The sequence below is a fragment of the Dendrobates tinctorius genome, unplaced genomic scaffold, assembly GCF_039654945.1.
Source record: "Dendrobates tinctorius isolate UK_male_01 unplaced genomic scaffold, ASM3965494v1 ptg000007l, whole genome shotgun sequence".
In the NCBI taxonomy this organism is placed as follows: domain Eukaryota; kingdom Metazoa; phylum Chordata; class Amphibia; order Anura; family Dendrobatidae; genus Dendrobates; species Dendrobates tinctorius.
In genome coordinates this window covers 36,976,415-36,987,436 of record NW_027361675.1, presented here as the reverse complement: position 1 = coordinate 36,987,436, position 11,022 = coordinate 36,976,415, and the positions used below count along the sequence as shown (strand labels likewise).

General features: G+C 44.8%; 1 pseudogene; it reads right to left on the bottom strand.

The window, feature by feature from the left end:
* Window positions 1-1,866: 1,866 nt before the first annotated feature.
* On the bottom strand, window positions 1,867-5,665 carry LOC141086000 (serine/arginine-rich splicing factor 9-like; annotated as a pseudogene).
* Window positions 5,666-11,022: the final 5,357 nt, after the last annotated feature.

The following is an 11,022-nucleotide window of genomic DNA, read 5'->3' as shown; positions in this document are numbered from 1 at the left end:
AGCTCTATCATTAATTTAAAGTTATATCTGATCTAGTAGGGGGACTCACTGCTATGAAGTGCTCTATACACAGCACACAAAGAGAAGCAGCAACATGAAGGACATTATACAGAACTACTAAGCTGTGTAGCTGTGAACCCACTACTAAAGTAAAATACATTTGCTGGACATTGCAGCACAATCTGTTTGTGTATGCCAATGTAAGGGTGTACCTGGATCGAGTAATACCCCATGCCCCTCCTGTAAATATTCTTATGTGCTTATATTTGTATAAATGTACATACTCTTGTTTTGCTATATATTATAGTATTGACATAGGGAAAGTGCAGTACCCAAATTTAGCCACATGATGGGGTACATTATAGTTCTAAGTATAGCACTGCAGATTTAGGAGGGGTCAGCTGCAGCTAAGAGATGGAGGACTTCCTCAAAGAGTCAGTCAGGCCTGGGTGCCCAAACCATCAGCATGGGCTATAGAGTCTGGAATGATAGCAGTGACCACGTAACGTTTGCTAAGGAAGAAGTCCAGCCATCCAAAGCAGCAGGCCAGAACAGAAGCAGGCCAGAAAAGCAGCAGGCTACAGCAGTATTGGAAATGAAGGTTAAGACAAAAACAGTGACAGTACGGGGACGCAGGTGGCACCATTATGTGGCAACTTATCGCATGGGCTGATGCCCTCAGATACAGGGCAAAATGGCTGCGGGAACTCCCAGATGCAGTGAGTTTGGACCGGGAGGATGCTGTGTCACCGCAGGAGACAGTACAGAAAGGCAGGTTGCTCACCATGTGGCAGCTGACTTCAGAGGCTGATACTCCCATGTCTGGGGTGAAAGAAACTAGGAAGTGTCTAACCGTAGCAGAGCTGAACAGGGAGGATGCTGTACAATATGGTCCAACCCGGGTACTTGCTGTGTGACAGAGAAAGAAGTGCAGGGAAAGAGGAAGAAATGTGTAATGTAGACCCTGTTGTTAATGCTATGAAGAATATGGAAGTGTTGCATAAAGAAACCAGTAAAGTTGTTCATTTGAAAGTTGAAATGGACTGTGTCTCTATCTATGTGGAACAGTCTATAGGGAGCCTGATGGCGCAGAAAGTGAAGTCACAGGTATGCTGAGTAATGGACACTATTTTCATGTGATGGGAGACCAGGGCACAGATATATCACAAACCTTGACCATGACTACAACCCTGGCCCTCCCTCACACCAGGTCTCTCACTGGTGAGTGTTTTGGAATCCATACTCCTTCTCAAACCTCGCATCTCCATAGAATTTGTATAGGTTAAGTAACCTGACACTTTACTGCCTCGCTGACAATCCGTTTTACTTTGATGGAAATTAATTTCAGCTATTTTTCAGCGTGGATACATTCAAGAGGTAGGAGGAGGGGAAGAAGTGACTCATAAGTGGGTGGAAGCATATTTAAAGAGCAAGTAACCATTTAAGTTAGATCAGGAGTTGTGCTGACTAGGGATGACCAAACTCAATCTGTATAGGATTGGGCTCATACTGAACACCTGGTGTCTGGTGCCAAACTCCAAACACATAGTTTTTTCCGGATGTCCGTTTTACTGTTCTACTTTGGTGCAGAATAAAATTTGTTGAAAAGCTGCAGCATAGCCAGTCAACAAGATTTTAAGCTGTGGGCACTTCTGGGGCCATCACAATCATGCCAAGTATGACCTGGCCTGTATAAATGCCGTATCACGGGTTGCACCATCATTTTAGTCTCAACACTGGTACAGAGTGCCATAACAGCCTGGTGTAGTATGCCATAAAAGCCTGGTGTAGAGTGGTAAAACAGCCTGGGGTAGAGTGCGATAATAGCCAGGTTTAAAGTGCAATAACAGCCTGGTGCAGCTTGTCCTAAAAGCCTGGTGCAGAGTGCCATAACAGCTTAGTGTAGAGTACTATAACAGCCTGGTGAAGTGTGCCAAAACATCCTTGTGCAACGTGCTCTAACAGCCAAGTGTAGAGTGCCATAAAAGCCTGGGGTAGAGTGACATAACAGCCTGGTGCAGAATGCAAAAACAGCCTTTTCCCAATCCAATCCATGTCACAATCTTTTTAAAATTGTGCCAAAAGTTTTTCAGAGGCCATGTCAAGCTTTTTGCCATCTTGTTCTGTTTTATGTTGTCTCAAATGACAATCATCTGATGGAAATGAGTGTTCCTTCTGGTAACATACATCTCTTCCACAGTCCACAACATGGTAGCTTATTTCCATGCCTTCGTTGACAGATTCAGACTGTTTATGGTTCTCTGTAGACAGAAATTCCCAAAAGAAGTAAAATTAACTGATGCAATGATTATTCGCAGTTTCACTGTACCATCCGTGTGGATGCAATAGTCGTGGGGAGGGCCTCATGTTCCAAAATTCTTCAAATCCTATTCACAATCATTTTGAAATAATCCCAAAAATTTTTCCAAGGTGAAGTCAAGTTCAGTATCATCTGATGAAAATAAGTACAGATGAGTGAACCTGTACTCTAAAGTTTGAGGTTTGTACCGGACAATGCAGAACTCCAAAAAGACTTTTTCCAGAAGTCCGTTGGATTATTGGTGTTTGAATGTCGAATAAAGCTTGTTGAAAAGCTGCAGCACAGCCAATTAACAAGATTTTCGGCTGTGGGCACTTCTGGAGCAATCATAGCCATGCCAAGTGTTGGCATGGCTGTGATTGGCCAGCGCACCATGTGACCTGGTCTGTATAACCACCGGATCACAGGTGGCGCTGCCATTCTGCTCTGATTTGTTAGGGACAGGACAGAACGCAGCTCGAGTGACGGATAGTGTTAGGTTCCATGTGTGTATTCCACCAAAAAGTCTCTGTGCGTGTACTCTGCACCCATTTCTGTGGGAGTACTCTGCCAAAATGCCTGTGTGGGTGTACTTAGCAAAACCGCCTCTGTGGGAGTACTCTGCAAAACAGCCTCTCTTTTTTTTTTTAATTTGGGGAGGTCCAAAACATTCGGAATGGCAAATATAACAATGAAACAGGTGGGTGCAGCTGGTATACGTCTCTATTCAGACAAAGGTACGAACAAGTCCTGTGGGATCGATCCATGCCTGGGGTTACATTTAATGTGAACTTGCCCACCTTGGCTGTGGACAGGTGGATGTACCAGTCTGTCATCACATCCCCTACCGTGCTAAACACACATTGTGATAGTACACTTTCCACATTGCAGGCCAGCACCTCCAAGGCATAAAAGGCAAGCTCAGGCCATGCGCCCAATTTGGAGACCCAGAAATTAAATGGGGCAGATCCATCACTCAGTGCGTGGAGATGTGTGGCCACATACTCTTCCACCATGTTGATGAAAAGCTGCCTCCTGCTAATATGGACCATATCAGATGAGTGTGCTGGTTGTTGTGGCATGCTGAGGAAGGTTTTCCACATTTCGCCCAGGCTAACCCTCCATATTGAGGTGGTGCTGGTGCCCCAACTGCGTTGGGGACTTCCTCCTCCTCTGCCTTGCGCTTTCACTGAGCCCACACTGTCAGGAAGGACCTCTGTCAGAAGAGCGTCTACCAGCATGCACTTGTATTACCGCATTTTTTGATCATGCTAAAGTGAAGGAAGTAAGGATGGCACATAGTTCTTGCAGCGGGGATCCAGCAGGGTGGCCACCCAGTTATCAGCACTGGTAACAATCTGGGCAACTCGGCAGTCGTTGCACAGGCATCGCAGCATGAATTCGTTCATGTGTGCCAGGTGGACTAGAGGCAATGGCAAGCTGTTCTTGGGGGAGGGGTATCATCTGTGTCTGCTTTACGTGCTAACCAACTGTGAACACGGCTCCTCCTGCTTCTCCTCATCCTCCAAATCTGTTCCCTCGCTGCACAGTTGTTTACCTGGCCGCTGTTGGTTCAGGAACCCACCCTTCGAACCATGTGTGAATGACTGGCCCTGAGGCGTAGCTAGGGTTTTGGTTGGGGGGGGTCGAAACTTCTGAGTAAGCCCCTAACTAGGTAACTTTGATTACAACTCGGTGGCTCACCCTAATAGTGGATGTAGGAGATGACTGCACTGTTACTGAAAATAATCTCTATATAAAGACCATCATGGATATTACCGCCATATGGTCAGTGGTAAATACCAGTCCTACAAAGCATATAAGTGATAACTGCACAGTTATAGTTGGTGACTTACCGCTGACGTTCTTTCTGATGGAATCATTCACTTTTCACGTCTTTTCCATCTGGCCCAGACCGACAATGACAACTCCTCCAGCCAGGACTCAGCTACAGAGAATACAACAAAGACACGTTTGACTTCTCATATTCCAGCCCCATCACCATGTATCCCCAACCTGCACAAACCCCTCATCCTGCTAATACCCCAATACTGAGCCGCTGCTGCCGTATGTGTCTCTATTACTGCACTTGATACCCCAATGCTGAGCCACTACCGTATGTGCCCTTATTACTGCACCTGATACCCTAATACGGAGCCACTGTTGCCGTATGTGTCCTTATTACTGCACCTGATACCCCATTGCTGAGCCACTGCCGTATGTGTCCCTATTACTGCACCTGATACCCCAATACTGAGCCGCTGCTGCCGCATGTGTCCCTATTACTGCACCTGATACCCCAATGCTGAGCCACTGCCGTATGTGCCCTTATTACTGCACCTGATACCCCAATGTTGAGCCGCTGCTGCCGTATGTGTCCCTATTACTGCACCTGATACCCTAATACTGAGCCACTGCTGCCGTATGTGTCCCTATTACTGCACCTGATACCCCAATGCTGAGCCGCTGCTGCCGCATGTGTCCCTATTACTGCACCTGATACCCCAATCCTGAGCCACTGCCATATGTGTCCCTATTACTGCACCTTTATGGGAACAAAACTCTGTATCATCCAGTTTCCTCAAAGCATATTCCATGTCGTCCTTGCGAACAAACTCCACAATCCCTGTGCCATCCTTGTGGACATCAGCATAGCAGACATCTCCAGCTTCTCTCATATGATCTTTTAGATCCTGCCAACTTCCCGAGGGGGGAAGCTCTGAGATGAGGACTCTGTATTCAGTTCGCTGAGAAAGTAACCCGTTCCTCCAGCGGAGTCCTTCATAACCTCCCCCTGATCTCCTGCGTGACCTGGCAAACTCCACACGTAAACAGCGAGAACAAAACTCGTATCCATTGCTTCCACTCACGGCATTTTCCGCCTCCTAGTGGATCCTGGAAGGTGATGAATGCAAATTATGGGGCCTTGCCTCCCCCATGATTCTTCAGCTCGATGGAATGGATCCTCCCATACTCATGGAACAACTCCTCCAGCTCCTTCTCTTGTACATTGGCCGGTAAATTGCCCACAAAAATACGTACATTTTGCAAGCGCAGACAACCAGTCCTGGAGAAGGCCCCTTGGCAGTCTGGTAAATGGAGTTCTGGTGGTACAATATCTGGGCTGGTTGGGGTGATGGAAGACCCAGTGTTCCGAGGTCCATGGGCCTCAATGTCACTGACCTTGACTGGCTGACAGTGGCTATGGAGGTTGGCTGGTGTAGAGTGGTCAACCTGCCATATAGTGTGAACAGGGTATATCACTTCATCCTTTGTTGCTGTTTCCCGGGTGTAGTGACCCTCAGACCCTGTTGGCTTGTCTTGGCAGACATTGACTGGATTTGCTGGCAGAGGGGCTCCAGGCATGGGGATCTGGCCCTGGAAGCAATCTTTGGCAATGTGTCCAAGGCGCCCGCATGTATAGCAGCGCCGTGGGTTGGGCAACTCACGTGTGCTGCTGGTAACCCTTTGGCCTGATGGTCAGTCAAATCCTTGGTTGATGGGTCTTCTTGGATCATGGGCATATCGTTTCTCCAGCGGGGTCAGTTGGCTGTAAACTTGTCAGCCCATCGGGCTGCTTGCTCTGGGGTGTCAGGCATCCGGTCGGCTATCCACTCTCGAATTTCAGGGGCCATCTTCTCCATAAGTTGCTCAAGCACGATCACATCCCGAAGGGCAGCAGCAGAGTGGGCAGCCCTACCGTCAAGCCAATGGTTGCAGTGTCTCCGGAGTTGACTGCCAAATTCTACATAGGAGACCTCCTAGCGAGACAATGTCCAGAACTTCATGCAATATCTTTCGGAAATACAATCCACTGATACAAATCCATTGCCTATACAGGTCAATAAACCACTCCCCTGGACATGGTGTAACCACGGAAACTCCAATATAATATTAATCCTACAAAAACCACAGAGATATAATCTGAAATATATGTAAAAAATATATTTTATTAATATGATCTGAAAAAAAAAAACATATAGTACAGACAAAAGACAAAGCACTTATACAAAGCTCATGTACTGTGGCCACAGTAACACACTTGGTAGCAGAATGAATACAGACAACAGTACCCTGAGTGAATTAATCAATAACAAACTATCATAAGACAAAAAAGTGCATAGTGCATAGTAAGTAACCATAATAGGCTAACAAAGCTGAGTCACTCAAGGAACCACAGTGACCGAAAAGGGTATATGTCAAAAAACATGTCATGCCCCCCGAGGAAGCTCACACAAAACGCGCGTCGGGGCTGCTTTTTCTTGGCCACGCTCACCTGCAGACATTTATGGGTAAGACATCCATCTTTGCTACAGTGATTTTTGATTCATGACATGTTTTTAGACATATACCCTTTTTGGTCACTGTGGTTCCTTGAGTAACTCAGCTTTGTTAGCCTATTATGGTTACTTACTATGCACTATGCACTTTTTTGTCTTATGACAGTTTGTTATTGATTAATTCACTCAGGGTACTGTTGTCCGTATTCATTCTGCTACCAAGTGTGTTGCTGTGTCCACCGTACATGAGCTTTGTATAAGTGCTTTGTCTTTTGTCTGTACTATATGTGATTTTATTCAGATCATATTAATAAAATATATTTTTTTACATATATTTCGGATTATATCTCTGTGTATTTTGTAGGATTAATATCTCTCAAGTGTAATGGTAAAAAGTGCCAGCAGGGTGTCCTTAATAGTTTCATAATCCTGGCAGTATAAAGGCCCAAGTGACTGGGCAGCATCCCGTGCCTGACCAGTCAAACTAGTCCACAGGTATTTAGCCCATTCAGCTATGGGCACCTGGTGCATCAGCATTGGAGTCTCAAAATCTTGCAGATGTTCATAGACTTCGGTGTTTGACTCATTAAATACTGGTACATCTCTGTAGCGGAGCTGCAATCCTTGTTGGGGAAGTACCATGGGGTTAGGGTTCGATGCTGGCTGTAGGGGTACTGGAACGCCCAAGACTGATTCCATAACACAAGCTCTTTCACCGATTGAGGCTCCAGGTCCCAATGCAACCAACAACTCTTGGATTCGGGCTGCAGGCGACTGGGTAGATTCCAGACCGGCATAGCATCCTGGTTCTGGCTATTCCACTGGGTCCATCTCAGCAGAGTTTTCATCATCCTCCACAACATTCTGGGTATCCCAATGAACTAATTCCTTGATCAAATCCGAATGAGTGTCCATGGTCCGGTATTCAATATGTCGTAGCTGGCACAGCTCCTGTAGTTGTCGTTTCTTGTTACAGCTACACATCCACTCTGGTCCTCTTCCCAAGGCCGAGTTGGTTGGGTTGGACATGGAGCAGTCTGAAACCTACTGTGTATGCCTCATCAATGGTCTGCTGGGTCTGTCTGTATGCCTCCCTGGATGTGAAGCCCAGGACGGTGTCTACAAACACCAGTCCCCTGCAGCTCCCCCGGTTCCGCCGGGCTGAGTAGTTTCCCACCGCTGCCACCAAGTGTGGAGAAACGGGGTTAGTGGGTGCTCTCGTCCGCTGGCCCGGCTGTCTTTAGCAAGACTGCATGGACCAGGGTTCATACCACTGAACGCCCGCTCTATCTCCTTGTGGGCAGAACACTACACAGACAACACAGGGTTAGGGTAAAACAGTGTGGCCAAGCTTTTTTGAACCACAACATCCAGTAGCAAACAGAACAATTCCAGCAATTTCCCCAAGATGGTGCATATTACAAGGTCTCTCCCCACAGCTGACTCATAGGAATGCTAGTGGAAGTTATGTTTGAGCTCTCAGGGTCGCTATTCGACCTGTGATAACACACAGAGAGGAGGTCACGACAAGCGTAGGGAGATAACCGAGAGCAGTCCTGTGTTCTTTCAGCAGGGTCTGACATACCCTCAGCTGGGATCCTGAACAGTTTCTTGTCCGTTAAGTGTTTAGCAGAATGTCCGGCTAGTAGCTCTATGTGATGAGAAGAGAACCCGTCTCTCTGTCTCAGGGTCTTTTATATCCAAGGCAGGTAAGCTATTTTTAGAATTACCCAGTGTCCTTCAGTACACCCTCACAGCCGTTCCCTATCTACATTCAAATTCAACAAACTGATTCCAGAATATAAACAAACATCAGATAAGCACACACTATGTTACATGATATATCATTGTGCAAGTCAGCCTTCTTGACCCACCAGAATCCACACTTAAATCCACAAGCCAAGTATACAAACAAAAAGTCAATTCCCCCTGCCTGTAAAAACATAGCCGTCTGGGCAATTAAGATATACTCTGGTTTCTTCACACCCCCTACAGATAACCTTCTCCTTCACATCTCCCACCTACTCCGCCACATCCACCTCCTCCTCCACTTGGACCTCTGCCTCCTGGATCAAGATAATTATTTAAATTTTTTTTATATGTTATTTTAAGCCATTTTCCTATCCACATTTCTTTTCAGGGCAATTGTCCTGCTCTTACCCCATTTTGATTTATTTTTCAGCCCCCTAGCCCTTACTATGAGCATTTTACAGTTTGGATTCGCATTGAGTTCCATTGGGTTTGAGTTTGATGACCGAACAGAAATTTGGACTCCGGTCCGTTAATCCCTAATGCTGACAACAGAAATCGATCCAACACTTCCATAACTTCAAGAATGGACTTCCTGGTCCCAGCACACAATGAAGAGGTGGCTGTGAATCCATAGTCACTATCAATTCTGTGATAAGGTATGAATGTGTTATCTGTTTGTAGAATTTCCAAATAGTTTTAAAAGAAATAATCTGAAGGTCCTGAACTTTTCCTCTGCGGTCAAAATGTCTAAAATTATTTAGAACAAAAAAATTACTTGTTTTATTTTAATTTTATTTTAGTTTCAGTTATGTAGTATCTTTTTTCTAGGGAAGCCATATGATCTGCTGGCCCATTTTGTCCATAGACTGTGTACAAAAAAAAACCAGACAACGCCTTTTCTTTAGATATCATGAAGGTTCCTCAACCACTTGGTTATGAGTGATTTCACCTGGGGTAGTTACAGTCAGAAATATATTGCCAAGAATTTGAAAAAACTACATTTTTTAAATGAAAAAAAGTCTGCGAAAAAACCTACTTATCTCCGTTTTTGATCACAGTTAGGTGATGACTGAGTGGAAATGAGCAAATCACTTTGCACAACCCTGGTCCACGGTCGGCTTCAGTGGATAGGAATTGTGCAAATTTCCTTACCCTCCAAGATTCCAGACTCGGCTTATGATAAGCTAAGCTAGAGGGGCATAACCTGTGTGCGCCAGGATGGTGAATCAAATGTCAAGATGAGGAACCCAATAGCTTAGGAAATTTGCCAACAGCTAGAGGGCACTGACATAGACCTTGGATTAGGGCTATGTAAAGTGATCCTCTCATCTCTAATGGTAAGACAATGTTCTATTTTGATGGTCTTGTGCTCTGATTCCATCACTTGTTCTTTCATATTTTCTATAAGGATTTATTTTAAGGGAACTAAACTGCTTCAGCCAAATATTTGGTGATTTGCTAATAATAAATTATGTCTGCACAAACTGAGTATCATCTTTTGCTGTTTTATACTGTAAGTTAATAAAAAAGTAAGATGTATCCTTATTCTATGTATAAAGCAAGATGTATCCTGTATACCATGTATAAAGCAATTGTATCCTTGTATCCTTTTGTATAGGCAAATGCTTGTATAAAAAGATTCAATTTAAAAAATGCCACTAAAAATGCATACAAAGACACTATAGACTGCATATCAAACAGCCTTATATACTTTTTCTAATGCACAAAGAATATTGTATAAACCAAATCTGAATGTGTTCAAGAAATTCTCTTTATTGGAAAAAAAGCTAGAATATGTTTTGCACTGCCAGTCTGCATCAAAATGAGGTTTAGAAAACACCATTCACACATAGTGGAAAAAAAATCTTCTGCGTAGGCATTCTGCATATTTACAAATCACAGAATACCTAGGCAGATTATATTTCTAGCTAGATCTATCATTTACCCTACATGCTCATCAGCTAAAGGTACAGCATCGGGCAACGTCAGCTATTCTTTGCTAGAGGACAGAAGTGCTGATAAAGTAGAACAAAATATATCACTAACACTGCACTATCGTAAATGACTGTGGAGAATGGAAGGTTGGACTGGAGGAGACTCCTGTTGCTAAGGCCTGTTTCACACATCAGTTTTTTTAAATCCGTCAAAATCCACCGTTGTGCAAAAAAAACGGATCCACCATTTTGCTTGGCGGATCCGGTTTTTTCCCCATTGAGTTGCATTACCGGCGGATCTTGACGGATGGCCATCCGTTCGATCCGTTTTTTTGCGGATTCGCCAAAATTTTGGCGTCCGCCGACATGCCTGAACGGACCATGCAACGTTTTTTCGGCGGACGGATCTGCATTTGACATTGCGCATGCCCGGAGGATTTGCCTCGCTCGGAAATTTAACCCTAAACTCTGTTCTGGCAGCGAAAAAATTCTCTCTCTCTCTCTCCTCCCCCCCAGGCAGCGGTTCCTTTAAAATTCTTCCTTCGACGGATCCGTTAAAATAACGGTCCGGTGACAAATGTTGTCATCAAGCCAAGAACGGATCCGTTGTCCGCCATTTTAGCGGATTTTAACTGAAGCAAAAAACTGATGTGTGAAACAGGCCTTAGCAGAATCCAAATTTACAGTCTCACCTCCTAACTACCAAAACACATGGAAAATTATTTTAGGAAGCTTTAATCTATAATTAGTAATTACA